The following is a 15,304-nucleotide window of genomic DNA, read 5'->3' as shown; positions in this document are numbered from 1 at the left end:
GGCGGCTGCGGGGCGCGGGGCGGCGGCTCGGCGGGCACGGCTCGGTGGGTCCCGGCTGCCGCTCGCTGCTCGCTCCGGGCGCCGATGCGCTGCTCCGGGTGAGCCCGAGAGCCAGAGTGCGCGGCTGTGCGGGAGGGGACGCCGGCGAGGCTCTTTTGTTTCCGCTTTTGCTTCTGGGAAGGAGCCGCACAGCCCCGCCCCCACCGCGCCCGCGCCGCGTGGCACGCTGGGAAATGTAGTTCATCCGCCTCTGCCAGCGGTCCGATCGCTCTCGCTGACCTTCCCGCGCCTGGGCGGGAGCAGCTGGGTTGCAGGTGGCTCCTGCAGTCAACGTCCCACGCCGCGTCGCGCCTCGGTACAGTGAGGTAAGAGACGGGCTCCGGGCGCGCTAAGAGCCATTTCTGAGTGTTCAGTGAACTATTCTTTATGCAGTAGGAACTACAGTTTCTCGTTATTTTTACCTTTACAGATCTCATTGTCTTAAATACAAAATCGTTTCAATTCTCCTCCCTTCCACACATGCTTGGGTTCGTTCATGCCCATTACAACTCCATAGCTCTTCTTTGAGAGGAGAAAGCGCCTTCGTCCAGTGCACTTTGTGCACCCTCTGTTCCCCTTGGAACTCAGCTCCAGGCTCACCAGCTCCGGCCCTAGGCGCTGCCTTCTCCGGCAGTACACTGAGCGCACCGCCCACTCCCGCGATTCCTGTGAACCTGTGCTCACTAAAAGGTGACTTCAGCCTGCAGCACCAACAGAAGCCGATTTCTCTTAGGTCACAGTTGAGCTTCTCATTACTAAATTCAGCGAACTGTCCTCCGCAACGTTTTTTGGTCTGTTGGGTGAGGAAGGGGCAACATTTTGTGTTTCCAACAGAAAGCGCCACCTCTGGACCCGGTGGCCCCAAGGCACCTCAGCAGGAAGGTCTTACAGGTCTCTGACTCTTGTTTCTCTTCACCAGATCATTTGAAACATTAGTGTCCCTGAGTTCTGAGACTTGACCTCTAGGAGACAAACTTCATCCTTTCCCCAGCCTGAAACTCAGGGCCCAGCAGGCCTGAAGAGCCTGGGTTTTCTAGAACGCACCGAGTTCTTGCTTTCCTTGCATCTGACCACCTTCCCCTTCCTTTTTTCCGTTTGCCCTGTAGCTTCTTTTATACCTGACTTGGGCTTGTCTCTGCCCTTAATCCACTCCACGCTCTTCGGGTAACTGCTCCTGTTGCTACAGGGCGAAACCTTTTTTGTACTCCGATCTCTCCAAAGAAAAGGGTCTCATTGATGTAATTCATCTTTTCACTCTAGGCTATAAATTGTTATTTAATACATCAGGACTCCTCTTAGGCTAGGTTATCATCCATGGCCCAATAGGATATAGAAAGCTTGAGTTTTGTTTTGTGCGGTGGCATGTGGTGCAGTGCTTGGGATGGAGCCCAGGACCTCGTGCATGCAAAGCACAGATTCTACTTCCAGGCTACATCCCTATTCTAGCTTGGAAGGGTGGAAAGCACTTTTGGATCAAGGGGTTGACTCGCTGATCGAATCACTGTATTGCTTATACACTTTTATGGTGTCATGGATCCCCAATGCCTCAGCTTAGTGCAAAGCACCTTTCACAGTTTATCCCCAAACTTCTCCTTTCCATCTTTGACTATAATTAATTAGTGTCACATGATTTAAAAAAAAGTTTATTTGGTACATGGTCTCACTATGCAGCTCCTTTTTTTTATACATATATTTGGTACAGGGTCTCACTGCGCAGCTTAGACTCATAGTGATGCTCCTGTTTTCAGCCTCCCAAGTGCTGTGATTACAGGTGTGCACCACCACGGCCAATCTCTGTGTCACATGATTTTACACATCCATTTATTCAGATGACCTCCTACCATTTGCCTCATAATCTCCCACAGTCCTTGTAGACTCAACTTGAATGATACATGATATTCTCTGCAACTTATTTACTAAAGTGGATTTATTAATATTTATATTAGTCTTTTAATTGCAGAAACAATGTTCTTTAGAGATGTCATTGATCTTATTTATGGCTGGTTATGTCATTAAAATGTGAATTCTAAGGACATGTGGAAAGTGTCTTACTTTCCTTTATTTAGTAATATAAAACTTATAGGGCTGAGGAGATAGGCTGATAGCCTAAATGCCTTCCTGACAAGTGCAAGGTCCCATGTTCAATCCCTGGTACTGCATGCCATGCTGGCCGTGGAGTCACACATGGTGCCCACCACTGAAAACAGGCATAGTGATGCATGTCTGTAATTCCAGCTCTGTATAAGATATATATATATATATATATATATATATATATATATATATATATCTTATAAATCATGAAATGCCATCATATACAAACACAGAATTTGATGAAGTTTGACAAATGAATATATTTGTGAAATAATTGAAATCTAGAACACTTCTATCATTCACTGAAAATTCCCCTATGACCTCCTCTAGTCACTCTCCACCAAAACAGGAAATGATGCCATAGATCAATCCAATCTGGCTTTGGATGTCATACAAAATGGGATAACACAATCCGTACTCTTTTCTGTTTGAATTCTTCAGCTGCACATAATATTTATGATTCTTGTATCTTGTTGAACACATGCGTGGCTCGTTCTTTTTAATTACTGAGTAGTGCCTTATGTTATAAAACTATGATAATAGTTTTTACCCTTGAGTTAATGAGCATTTTGGTTATTTTCAGTTTGGGTTCATTGTAATTAAAGCTATTATGAGTATTGAAGTATATGTCTTTGTGTGAGCTTGATTCCTGGTACCCCCTCAAAAAAAAAAAACTAAATAAAGAATAGTGTGTGTGTAACATCATAAACAGCTACTAAATAATCTTTAAAAGTGCTTATGCAACTTTAAGGTGTCAATAGCACTGTATGACTGTTGTTTCTTCTACATTTGTGAGCATTTGGCGTTGCCCATACCTTCTTATTCCTGTCACATCATGTGGCACGTGTAGAATGCCCCATATATGCTCAGAGGACAACTGTGAGTTTTGTAAGTGGTTGAACATAGATTTCAAGAACTGTTAATCAGATCAGATCTCCTTTATTCTTAGTAATATTTTTATCTACTCTGATTATCAGACAAAAGCCCCAACACAAATATCTCCAACTTATTGTAAATTTTCTTTTCTCATCCTAATTCTCTCAATTTTTGTTCCACACATTTTGAAACTGTGGTATAAGATACACTATTGCCAGTGAAGCAGAAGACGCAATACTATTATGGGCTACTGGACTCTTTTAGAATATTTTGCTGAGTTTACACACCTATAATATTCAAATAACGGAACTTAACAAAAATGGGTATACAGATGAATGTCCATTTTGTATCTGTGTATTCAAAGTGGTTAGGATAGATATATAGTTGCATTCTCTTAATGAATAGAGGGATTTGTTCTAATGGTGTTTGTAAATAGGATATCATGTCCGCATCTTGTACAGCAATTAATCACTAGGAAGAATGTATGTAATGTGTTATTTATTAAAACTGTCCTACAAATTTGATTTGAAACTGTCTCATTGCTATTTTTTATCAATAAAATTATGGAGGAAAAAAGATATACATACACTTATAAGCATCATGCCTACTCAATAAAATATTTTATCATTTCTAAAAAGTTCTTTGTATTTTAAGTTTACTTGTCCTGAAATCTAATTGCATGATATTAATGTAGCCACATCATCTTTATGATACTATTTACTTGGTATATTTTTATATCTACTTGTTTTCAATGTTTATTTTTAAAAATTGGCTTTAACTGATGCCTAAAAATAGAATTTAAACATATTAATTTACTTTTGTGTTCTTACAATTTAAGAGTTTCTTGGAACTGGGTTATAGCTCAGTAGTAGAGTGCTTACCTAGTGAGTAGACAGACAGACAGACAGGTAGATAGACAGACAGACAGACAGATAGATAAATGGATGATAGATAGATGTCAGGGCAGGGGTGACAAGTTCCTTAGTTGAAGTGATTCATTTCTTTCCTCCTTTTTACCCTGGTCCTATGCAGGTGTAGTGGCAGGAAGTGTGACATTCTTCTGCAGTAACTCTGCACAGTTAATATTTTGAAAAGCATTAGGAAACAAAAGCAGAGTAAAAAGATGTCACTGCCATACTAAAATCTTGGCTGATGCTAAGAATACAGCTATCAACATAAGCTGGCAATTTTCAAACTACAGTGTGCAAACCTGAACTCTAGCATGTTAGAATCAATTAATGAGCTTTAAAAAAGAGCAAATGTCCAGGCTTTACTGAAGTCTCCTTAAAGACTTCAGTGTGTTTAAGGTAGTGTGTTCTTGGTAGGCGTTCTAAAACAGAAGTTCTTCAATGTTCTTGCTTCTGAGACAACATATATAAAGGAGAAAAGGTTTATCTTGGGACACAGTTTTAGCAGTCTCAGCCCATAGTCAGATGGCTCAATGCAGGGCAGCATGGCAGAGGAGCATCAGAGAGGAGAAATAGCCCATAGCGAAGCAGGTGTGAGCAGCATTGGCTGCAGCGGTGGCAGCAGCAGCAGCAGCAGCAGCAGCAGCAGCAGCAGCAGCAGCAGCGAGTCTTCCTTTCCTTTTAATGTTATCCAGGATACAAGACTATTGGGCAGTATCACCGACACCCAGGGTGGGCCTTCCCCTTATCCACACCCAGAACTCTGCTAAGTCATTTGACTAACTTGGTTATCACATACCCTCAATCCTATATTCACACACTCTAGATCTGCCACCTCAACAGGCTCCTCCTATGAGCTCATGAGGCTTTGGGAGGCCATCTAGGTATAAGCCACAATACAGAGTTTCCCAAATTTTAACATGTTCTCAAATGACAACATGTATCAGTCTGATGCAGTAGGTCCTGGGTGGGGTCCAAGAAGTTCTGTTTCTAACAACTTCCCAGGCATGCTTTGTTGCAGGTTCTAGAACACACTGCGAGATTTGCTGATCTGAATCTTTGTATTGCAAAATGTGGTCCCTGAGTGAGCAACATCAGCATCACCCACAAACTTCCTGGCAATGAAGCCTCTGAGGCCCCACCCCGGATGGGCTGCATCCAGCCTCACAGTCATGTGATCGATCCTAGGTGATTCAGATGGACATTAGCATTGGAGAAGCACTTACAGGGTGAGATATACAAGGAGCTGCTAAGATGCAATTTCCTTTATGGAGTCTGATTTAGTACATAAGTCTTGAATAAAGGTCTGAGGTCTATACTTTTGAACAAGTTTCCTTGGAAGTTTGGAGGCAGATATCTGAGGATGACATTTTTGAGAATCTCTGCCTTAGGCATATTTTTGTATGTGCCTAAGCCTCAATTTCCTCACCTATAAACAAGGCAATGAGTGTTGTATTTATTTAAAATGAATGGAGCTAAATCTTTTGGTGTCCTTCTGACTCAAAGATCTATGGTTTATACCAAAACAATGTTTTTTTCTGTTTTTAAATAAATACATAAAAAGAAAGTAATACGTAAAAAGCAAGCTTACAATGTAATTTTTTCTCTCCCAGTACAAATTTACTTACCAAAAAACACAAGTTACACTTTTTAGAAAATTCCGTGGCATGTAAGACTAATTTTTAACTTTCCAAACATTTTACAGAGCCGAGCATGGTAAACCATTTTACATAATTTTTGTAATATTGTCATAGTTTAGAGTTTTTGCGAGGGGAACAATATAATACAGGACACATTTAAAATAATATTTTATAATGAATCATCCAAGAATCATGTACAGGAAGTGCAGGAAATCTGTCCACTAACATAAGCACTAAGACTCCAGTGAGGGCCTGGATCCTAATATTCTACATGAGTCCTGCTGAAAACCTAGAGCTCATAACAATGCCTCCCACAAGTCCAGCTGGAGGCCTAGAGCCCACAACAAAGTCTCATGCAGCCTGCTTCACAGATCTGTGCTGGACAGGCCCAAAGGGCAGTGGTGGAGGCTAGGAAGTCTATGCCAGCAGAATAAAGGATCTGTGCTAACAGGCTGAGGGATCTGAACTAGAGTCAGGAGGCGACTCTCAAGGTAAGCTCCAGAGCTCCCCAAAAGTACCACAGCCATCTTCAGCAACAGTGAGGTCCTGAGCGTCTCCAGTGATGAAAGCTCAGGAAAGCCAACATGACAAGGTTCTCCACAAGGCTGAGCAGGGCACCATCTTCCTCTCTGGAGCCAGGAAGTAATGCTCAAGATGAGGACCAGAGTTCTTCCAAAATGAACTAGAGCCATTTTCAGTGACAACAAAGGTCCCCAAGGTCCTCCAGTGATAACAGACAAGTTCATCAGCAAAGACAGTATGGCGATTCAACCAGCAGAATCACCCAGGGGTACCAGCGGCTTCCAACAGTTCCAACAGCTTCTCCAAACAGCATCCTTCACAGTGTAATGACAGCTTCTCCTGTGCTGCCTTTATTCTGCTGGCAACTCTCCTCAGGAGGGCCTCCCACACCCAGCACCACGCCAGTTCAAGACAGCTGCGTGTAAGAAGTTGACCACCTGTTAGCTATCCACTACCAATATGGAAATACACATACAGCATATAGTAGTCCAGATTTTCATTTAGTCTCTCACCCTTTTCCCAAAGCATAGTTTCAAGATATGGTTTGTAGTAAACTTCATAATTCATTCAAAAAGTTTACATAAAGCTAACTATAATCCAGGAACTGAAGACACGTGATAAAGAAAATAGACAAGGTTCCCACTCTGAAATAGTACATCAAAAATCCATGAAAAGGAGAAGGGCTCTGTAAGATTTGATACATCAGTAAATTTCTGGGCATCAGTCCACATACTATTAATAAACATTTCTTGTTCCTAAGATTACCTCACTTTATGCCATTAATCTGTGCCAAGTGGCAAAGAGTATGCAAAGAAAGATCAGCCTTGTCCCTACTTTCTATAAATTTAAAACCTATATGGGAGAAAGATATCAAAGCAATTGAAATAAGTAAGTAGCAATTCATTCATTCATTCATTCATTCGTTCATTCAACAAAATTTCCTGGGAGCTAACTAAATGGTACCAAGGATAAGGGCATGAAAAAACAATCCTATACACATAGATAAAAATTTGTAAATTGCACATCTAATAAGTGATTCCTATCCAGGGTATACAAAGAACCCTGATAACCTAATCACATAAAGAGTGCCCAAATTCAAAGGTAGCAAAGGATTTGATTGGACAGTTCTTCAAAGAAGATAAATGCTATACATGGATGATAAGCACATGAAGAGGTATTCAATGTCATGAAAGACATCTAAATCAATAAGATAATACTCCCTCCTTTCTGGCATGACTGTCATAAAAAGGAAAAACAGACAATGCTGGGTATAATGGGGTATGTCTGTAATATTGACTACTCAGTAGGCCCAGGCAGGAGGATCAGTTAAGCCCAGGAGTTTAGGTGGCTAGCTGGGGCAGCATAACAATATCCTTTCAAAAAAGATGACTAGAAGCTAAGGGTAGAACTCCATGTAGAGCAGGTGCTCAGCATGTGTAAATCCCCAAGTCTAAGCCCTACAACCACCAGAAGTGCAGAAGAAGGAAGGATGGTGTGTGTGTGTGTGTGTGTGTGTGTGTGTGTGTGTGTGATTAGTTAAATAACTCATTCTTAAAAAAAGTTTTTTAAAGGATGAAGAGAAATCAGATCCCAGACACACTGCTGGTGAGAAAATAAAATGTTGTAGTTCTACTTTGGGAAATAGTTTGGCAGTTCCTCTAAATTTTAAACATAAATTTACCATATGACCTAACAATTCTACTTCTAGAAAACTACTCAGGAGCAGTGAAAAGATAAATCCACATAAAAACTTATACAGAAATATTCATTGTACCATTATTCATAACTATAAAGGGGAAATAACCTAATGCCCCTTAACTGATAAATAGGAAAACCAAATGTGATATATGGAGTATAGAACATTATTTGGCAATAAAAAGAAAGAAAATGCTAAACAAAATTACAAATGGATGAACCTCTAACACATTGTGCTAACAAAAGAACCCAGTCCCAAGAGATTACCTATTGTATAATTCCCATTATGAAATGTCCAGAATAGGCAAATCTACTGGGTTAAAATGTAGATTATTGGTTGTCAAGGTTCTGCAGAGATGAAAAAGAACAAAATGAAGAGTAACTGTTAATGGGCATAGTTTTTTTTTGTTGTTGTTGTTGAGATAGGGTCTCAATCTGTTGTTCAGGTTGGCCTTGAACTCACTGTGTAGCCCAGGTTGGCCTTGAGCCTATGGTGATCCTCCAGCTTCAGCCTCTAGCCTCTGTGATCACCAATAGATGCCACCATGTCCAGGAGGCTTTTTTTTTTTTTTTTTTTTTTTTTTAAAATGTATGTGGTTGTTCCAGGGTCTCACTGCACAGCGTGGACTCGTGGTGATCCTCCTGCTTACTCTAACCTTTTTTCTACAGGGCTATTTCTTTTCCTTCTTTTCTTTTTCTTCATTGTTTTTTTTTTTTTTTTTTTTTTTTTTGTGATAGAGTTGTTCTGAAAAGTTAGTTTATGGTGACAGCTGCTGAACTCAAATAAATATACTTAAAATCATTGAATTGTACATTTAAACTTTAGGAAATGGTATGTTATTATATCTCAATAAAAATATTTAGAAGAAATAAAGTCTAACCGCATTGGGATTTGAATCCTCAGGTCAAATTGCAATCCCTTTCTTCTTTTTGAGACCAGCCCTATGTGTAGCTTCCATCTCAAGCTACATCCTGTTTCTGTTGCTTTATCTTTCCAAATAAAGAAATAAGATCTCACTATCGTTTGACTCCAACTGCATAGTGGGAGTTCTGCACCCTGGGTGTGCATTGGAATAGCTCGCCAGAGTCCCATTTTAGATCTCACTGGAGCTGGGGTAACAGAAAGTGCAACAGGGTTGGGCACTGTAGTGTGGAAGCCCCACCCCACTTCATGCGCCCCTTCCAGCATGCATTCTGGGGGGCCTGAGCCACCTACCCTGAAGTAGAATAGTTTCTGGATCAGATGGAGAAAAACAACATTCCAGAGTGAAGAAGCTAAACTGAATAATTTGGAGATCTGTGCACAGGATGCCTGACCAAGTGGAAGAGGGGAATAAAGAGCTTCTGGGATAGACAGGGACACCCTCCAAGACAAGCTGAAGGAAGCAAAGTGACAGTGGAAGTTTTTAAGACCTTGGAGGAATCAATATTGATTGGGCCAAACATTTTAGAAACCACTGTGAAGTAAAGCATGTGTATAATACCAGTTACTTGGTAGGCCAAAGCGGGAGAATCACAAGTTGGAAGCCTGGGCAACTTAGTGAGACCCTGTTTCAAAATTTAAAAAAATGCTGGGAATGCAGCTCAGTGGTAGAGCAGTTGCCTGGCATAGGTAAGGCTTTAGGCTCAAACCCCAGCACTATGAAGACAAAGCAAAAAAGGCAGGCCCAGGATCGAACCCCTGCCACTGCATCTACCTAAGCAAGTGCTTTAATCTGCTGAGCTATTTGGCCAGCCCTGTCTCACTTTTTGAAGCTGTACTGTTCAGCGCTAGTGCTCCTTGACCAGAGGGGACCAAATATTTCCCGTTCTTTCCACATGAGTGTTCTTTTTGAGGTAGTTAAAGTTTTAACAGTTTTGAGCTTATAGGACATCCAGGTCTTCAAACTCATCAGGGTCTTTCCCCTTTTATTTCTGAAGTCTTGTGATTGTAAAACTAAAATAACCACTTGAGATAAGCACCAGACCTCCCCCAAAAGCACCACAGCCATATTCAGCAACAGGGAGGTCCTGAGCTCCTCCAGCAGTGAGGAAGTGAGTTCCCATCAGGAAAGCCAGTGTGACAAGCTTCATGAAGTTGAGCAGTGCACCACTGTCCCCTCCAGAATCAGGAAGTGATGCTCAAGATGAGGACTCATACTTCTGCAAAGTTCATTGGGAAAGTCAGCATGGCAAGGTTCTCCACAGAACAGTCCAAGAGAACTAGCAGCTTCCAACAGCTTCTCCAAACAGCATCCCTAACAGTGTGTCAGCAGCTTCTCCTGTTCTGCTTTATGCTGCTGACTACAATCCTCAGGTGGGCCTTCTGCACCCAGCAGCATGGTAGTTCAATTCAGCTGGGTGCAATAAGTTAATCACCTGTTAGAAATCCACTACAAAGAAGGAAGGAAGGAAGGAAGGAAGGAAGGAAGGAAGGAAGGAAGGAAGGAAGGAAGGAAGGAGGGAGGGAGGGAAAAGACAGAAAAGAAGAGGAAATCAAGGAAGGAAAAAAGAAAAAAAAAGGAAAAAGAAGAAAAGAATAGAGTAGAGAGAAACTGGAGTGAAAGGAAAGGTCTTGTAGAAAGACTGAGGTGGAGCCCAGGCAGAAGAGTTGGAAAGGCTCAGAGTAGGTGCTTGGCACACCTGTAGTGTCAGAATTCTTTGTGGTGCCACGTTTTCTGAATAGCTCTTTGGGTTGTGGGCTCACAGATTCCAGCCTTAGCTCTTCCCAAGTTAAACTCTGTCCAACTATGGGCTGGATTTCAAGAGGAACATTTTCAGGAGGGGCCCACGGTTGATGCATAAGCCTGTCCCCTGTACATCTCCACAGAATTAGAACCCCCATATTGAGTTGCTCTCTGCTTGAAAGTAGTTCCTTCCCACTGGGGAAGGAACAGAGTAGAGAGCCTCAATACAGTAATACACCTCAACCATATACACCATAATACACTTCACCCATACTACACTCTCAGGGCTGACTTGTCCTTCCTCCAAGAGTGTTTTTACTATGTGTATCCTGCATTTGTTTCAAGATTGGTCCTGTCCATTATTCTTTTCATTGACAATAGAAACAAGTTCTAAGCATCAAACAGCAAGCAGAGGCATACCGAAGCACTGTTTGGTTGGTTGGGCTGTTTTTTGTTTGTTTGGTGAGGTAAGAGATAAAGAATCCCTCTGTGGTTTTAATCATAATTTACTTCATTATTTTTTAAAATCATGATTCACTTTAATATAATTCTGAGCAGCTTGGGGTCACTGGAATGCTTCCCACAGGCAGTGGCCTCTCCCCACTCTTCCACATAGTGCATGATGGTCAGGCCTTGCACGGGGCAGCCTGAGGCAGGTTGGGGCTTCATTGTAGCCCCAGGAAATTAGGCATTGGGAGAACCAGAACAAGGTGGTGGAGAGGGTGATCCTTGCTCTGTAAAATGTTGTTATCATGCTTGGATTCTATCTTACAGTTTATTATAATAGTAGCTTCTAATAGTACAGATTTGGAAACTGCTGGTCTGGTCCAAAGTCCTTGTTAAGAGGACTTCTTCTTTTACAATACTTCTATGTTTTTTCCCAGTGCCTACAGATCTTGTGAATATCTACAAATACTTTCAGGAATTTAGTCTTTTCCTTCTTTGGTATGAATTTTCACTTAGGTTATACCGTAAATATTCCAGATACAGCCTCCTCCCTTATGTTCTGAGAATTTTATATATCTTACAGTTCAAGATTGTCATCTAGCATTTAGAGCAATAAATGAATATACTGTAATTTACTGAGAAAGATGGATATTTGTTATTTTATTCCCCAGCTTAAAGAGTAATAGGGCAGGTCAAATAGCTCAGTGGATTAAAGCTCCTGCAAGCAGGCCCAGGGACCAGGGATTTGATCCCTGGGCCTGCCATGCCGACCCCACCCCCGGGGCACACTTAGCTGGCAATTGAGACTGGGCATGGTGGTGTGCACCTGTAATCCCAGCACTTGGGAGGCTGTAAACAGGCAGATCACTACAAGTCAGATCTAGTAATGAGACCCTGAACACTCTGTAGACCCTTCCCTAAAATACAAAAAAAAAAAAAAAAAAGAGTAATAAATATACTCATTCTACAAAAGTTGTTAAACAAGTCTGCACAATACAGCCCTTTAACAAACAAACTTATTTCCAAGTGTCTGAGTCATGGCTGGTTGGACTTTTCTGCAACGCCTAACAAGATCTAATTACAGGCAGTAAATGTAGAACCAACTTTATGATCAATTAAGAGTTATGAGGATGCCAAAAGCCATTTCACCTAGGAAGAGCTTCACAAACAGCAGAAAGATGATTACTTCTACTTCCCAAAGGGAGTTGATGGTTGGGTTCAATCTGAGCAGCTCTAGGATAAAATGTACATTTCTAATTCCTTTCTGTATATATTTCTGCTTTTAGAACCTTTCTCTCCTCAATATCTTTCCCCATCCCTTCCCTTTACTTCCCCATCCCTTCCAAGGAGAACTACAAATGGCATTGGTAGTCCTAATGAGCACAACATGCCTTTGCCTGTGAAAGCCCCTGCCTTCAGCCTTCAAAAGGAAGAATCCTGACTGCGCTGCATGAGATGAATGTTGAGGATAGTGTGCTCTGTGGAACAAGACCGTCCTACTATGCCTAACACAGTCGGATTTCATTTTGTGAGGTATCTACAGCAGAAAAGTTCATAGAAACAGAAAGAAGGGTGGTTTCCAGGGGCAGGGTGAGGGGAGTTGTATAGTGGATATAGTTTCAGTTTTGGAAGATGAAAAAGCTCTGGAGATGGGCTGCACAACAGTGTGGATATACTTAACACTACTGAATTATGCACTTCAAAACAATTCAGGTGGTAAATTTATGTTACGTGATTGTCTTTTGCCACAATTCAAAAACCAGTGTATCTTCTCAAAAAGATATACAAGTGTTGGAGAGCATGAAAACAAACAAACAAACAAAAAAAACCCCTAGGCCCTCATTAATAGATGGTGGGAATGTAAAACAGCACAACTGCTTTGGGAAACCACTTTCATACTTTGTTAATAACAAAATTCAATGTAAATATAACCCTAGAATTCAGCAGTGTCATATTTACTAATCTACCCAGGAGAAATGCAATAGGCACCCACATGGAGACATATACATAAAATGTTCATACAAGCATTATTCATAATAGACAATAGATAATTATACACAACCTAAATGTCCATTAACTGGTGAATAAGCTGAGGGCATCATAATCACATAATGGGAGATTATTAAGCAATAAAAAGAAACAAGCTGCCACCACTAGCTACAACATGGAGGAACATCATAAACATCATACTACATTAAAAAAATGGCAAAGACCTATATGGAATTTTTTTTCCTGTGTGGAATTTTGTTTTATTTTTTTTACATGGAATGTCCAACAAAGACAAATTTATAGAGATCAAAGTAAGCAGATTAGGGCCAGCCAAATAGCTCAGCAGATTAAAGCACCTGCCTGAAGGTGCAGGGGCCATTGGTTTGATCCCTGGGCTGCCATGCCGGCCCCACCCCCAGGGCTGAGACTGCGATTGAGACTGGGCATGGTGGTGCGTGCCTGTAATCACAGCTCTTGGGAGGCTGCAAACAGGTGGATCACTAGGAGTCTGATCTAGTAGTGAGAACCTGAACACCCTGTAGACCCCTACCTAAAACACAGGGGAAAAAAAGGAAGCAGATCAGAATCCGCACAGGTTTGACTGTGCAAATGAGGGTTAACTGCAAACAGATACAAAGGAAAACTTTCTGTAGCGGTGGCAATTTCCTAAATCTGTATGGTAATGACTGTTGTGCTGGATAAAATAAAGTAAAAAAAAAATCATTGAAATGTACATTTTAAGTTGGTGAATTTTATGCTATGTTAATTATACCTTAGTACACTAAGTACTAAAACTTAAAAAAAATGCAAAACATCGAGTATCACACATGGATGACCCATTTTAGAAGCAGATCTCTCAGCCCTATCCCATCTACCCAATCTGATGACATCTGCAGCGAGGGTGAGCTGTCTCCACTGAGCTGTGCAAGCAGATATATGAGCAAAACACACACATACACACACACACACACACACACACACACACACCATGTTTATGGTTTGTGTCTAGGTGTCCCCCCAAAGCCTCATGCAGTCATGGGACAGCTTCTAGAGTTTGTGATTAATTCATAATCCAATGCTGGGACTATGGGTGCAGATGCTATACCCACCCTGGGGTAGGTAATCTGCGTACAATGTGGGAAAAGGAGAGAAGCTTGCTAGCTGCCCCAGCTGCTGCTCCTCCCTTTGCTCTTTGTTTTCTGTACCCATGAAGCGCTGCTCTCTGCCATGTGCCATTCCATTGGAGCCAGGTGAGTATGAACTGAAGCCTCCACCAACTGGGAGCTAAATAAACCTTTCCTCTTTAATTTTGGGTGTCAGGTATTTTGTCCCAGCAATGAGAGGTGAGTAGCGGAGACATATCGTATCCCACTAATACATATAAAATCTCATAGCCATAGATCCTAACACGCCCCTTCTAACTTCTTGAAGAGACAGTATGCACCATGGGAGAATGCTGTTATTGAGGCCCACTCGATAAGCACCTTTCCCTTTCAGCCTCGCAGCAGTGCGCCAAGGCAGTGGCACAGTGTGTGACACAGTACGGGGGGTAGGAAACCCCAGTGTCCTAAACACTGGAATACAAACATGTCTGCTTTCCAGGGAAGGGAATATTTATTAGCCCTTCTTTACATGTAGAAACTGAGATTTTATTTTATTTTTTATTTATTTATTTTTATTGAGAAATAAATATGAATGAGACAATTTCACAGCTGATTAATAGAACAGTTTTGATAGTCAATACACTGTACATTGTTATCTTCTTAGTGGTTATCCATAGTACAAGAAGCAGACAGGATATTCTGTCCAAACACTGTTAGTACACCTCTTTCTTCTCATTGAATGAAGCGAAAGTAGCTGTAAATTTATCCTATTTTGTATATATAAATACAAAATGATCTTTCCTTTGTATCTTTTGTTTTTGTCCTGTCAGAGGTGAACATTCTATTGGCATCTAAATACTATAGGTGTTTAAATTCAACTAAACAATCTAACACTGTCTAGCAGTCTATAATATTACTGGTTTATCCTCAGAAGTTATTGACTTGAGCCTTTTACAGCTCATCGTATTAATATGGATTACTTTACATACCTCGTTTTTATATTTTCTGCTGGATGGTTAAGACCAAGATATACCAAGACCTATATACCAAGAAATGTAACTTTTGTATCTGATAAGGTCAGCCGAGTACTCTCAAGATTTATCCTGTAGCCCTATATCGCTTTGTACATCCTTTTGTCAGTGTCTGACATGAGGATTAGTCACGGTCATTGCTTGACCAATTTGCTCTCTGTGAATGCTTGAAAGAATGTTTTTTCTCTCCAGGTGACGATCCCCAGGCTCACTTTACATCATCAAACACATTCCTCTGTGGCTCCATAATCTTCTTGATCAGAAAATTTGGAGCACAACTGAGTTACATGTTGT

General features: G+C 41.2%; 1 long non-coding RNA gene across 1 annotated transcript in view; it reads left to right on the top strand.

Moving 5' to 3' along the window:
* The first annotated feature begins 320 nt into the window (after positions 1-320).
* Positions 321-15,304, top strand: part of LOC111813924 — a 40,441-nt gene continuing 25,457 nt past the window's right edge. The window contains exon 1 of the long non-coding RNA XR_002819045.1: positions 321-365. This is a non-coding gene — a long non-coding RNA (uncharacterized LOC111813924). The remainder of the gene's footprint in view (positions 366-15,304) is intronic.

This window comes from Octodon degus, unplaced genomic scaffold (assembly GCF_000260255.1).
Source record: "Octodon degus isolate 3935 unplaced genomic scaffold, OctDeg1.0 scaffold00240, whole genome shotgun sequence".
Classification (NCBI taxonomy): Eukaryota; Metazoa; Chordata; class Mammalia; order Rodentia; family Octodontidae; genus Octodon; species Octodon degus.
The sequence above is the reverse complement of the archived record's forward strand: the minus strand, read 5'-3'. Positions and strand labels throughout refer to the sequence as shown.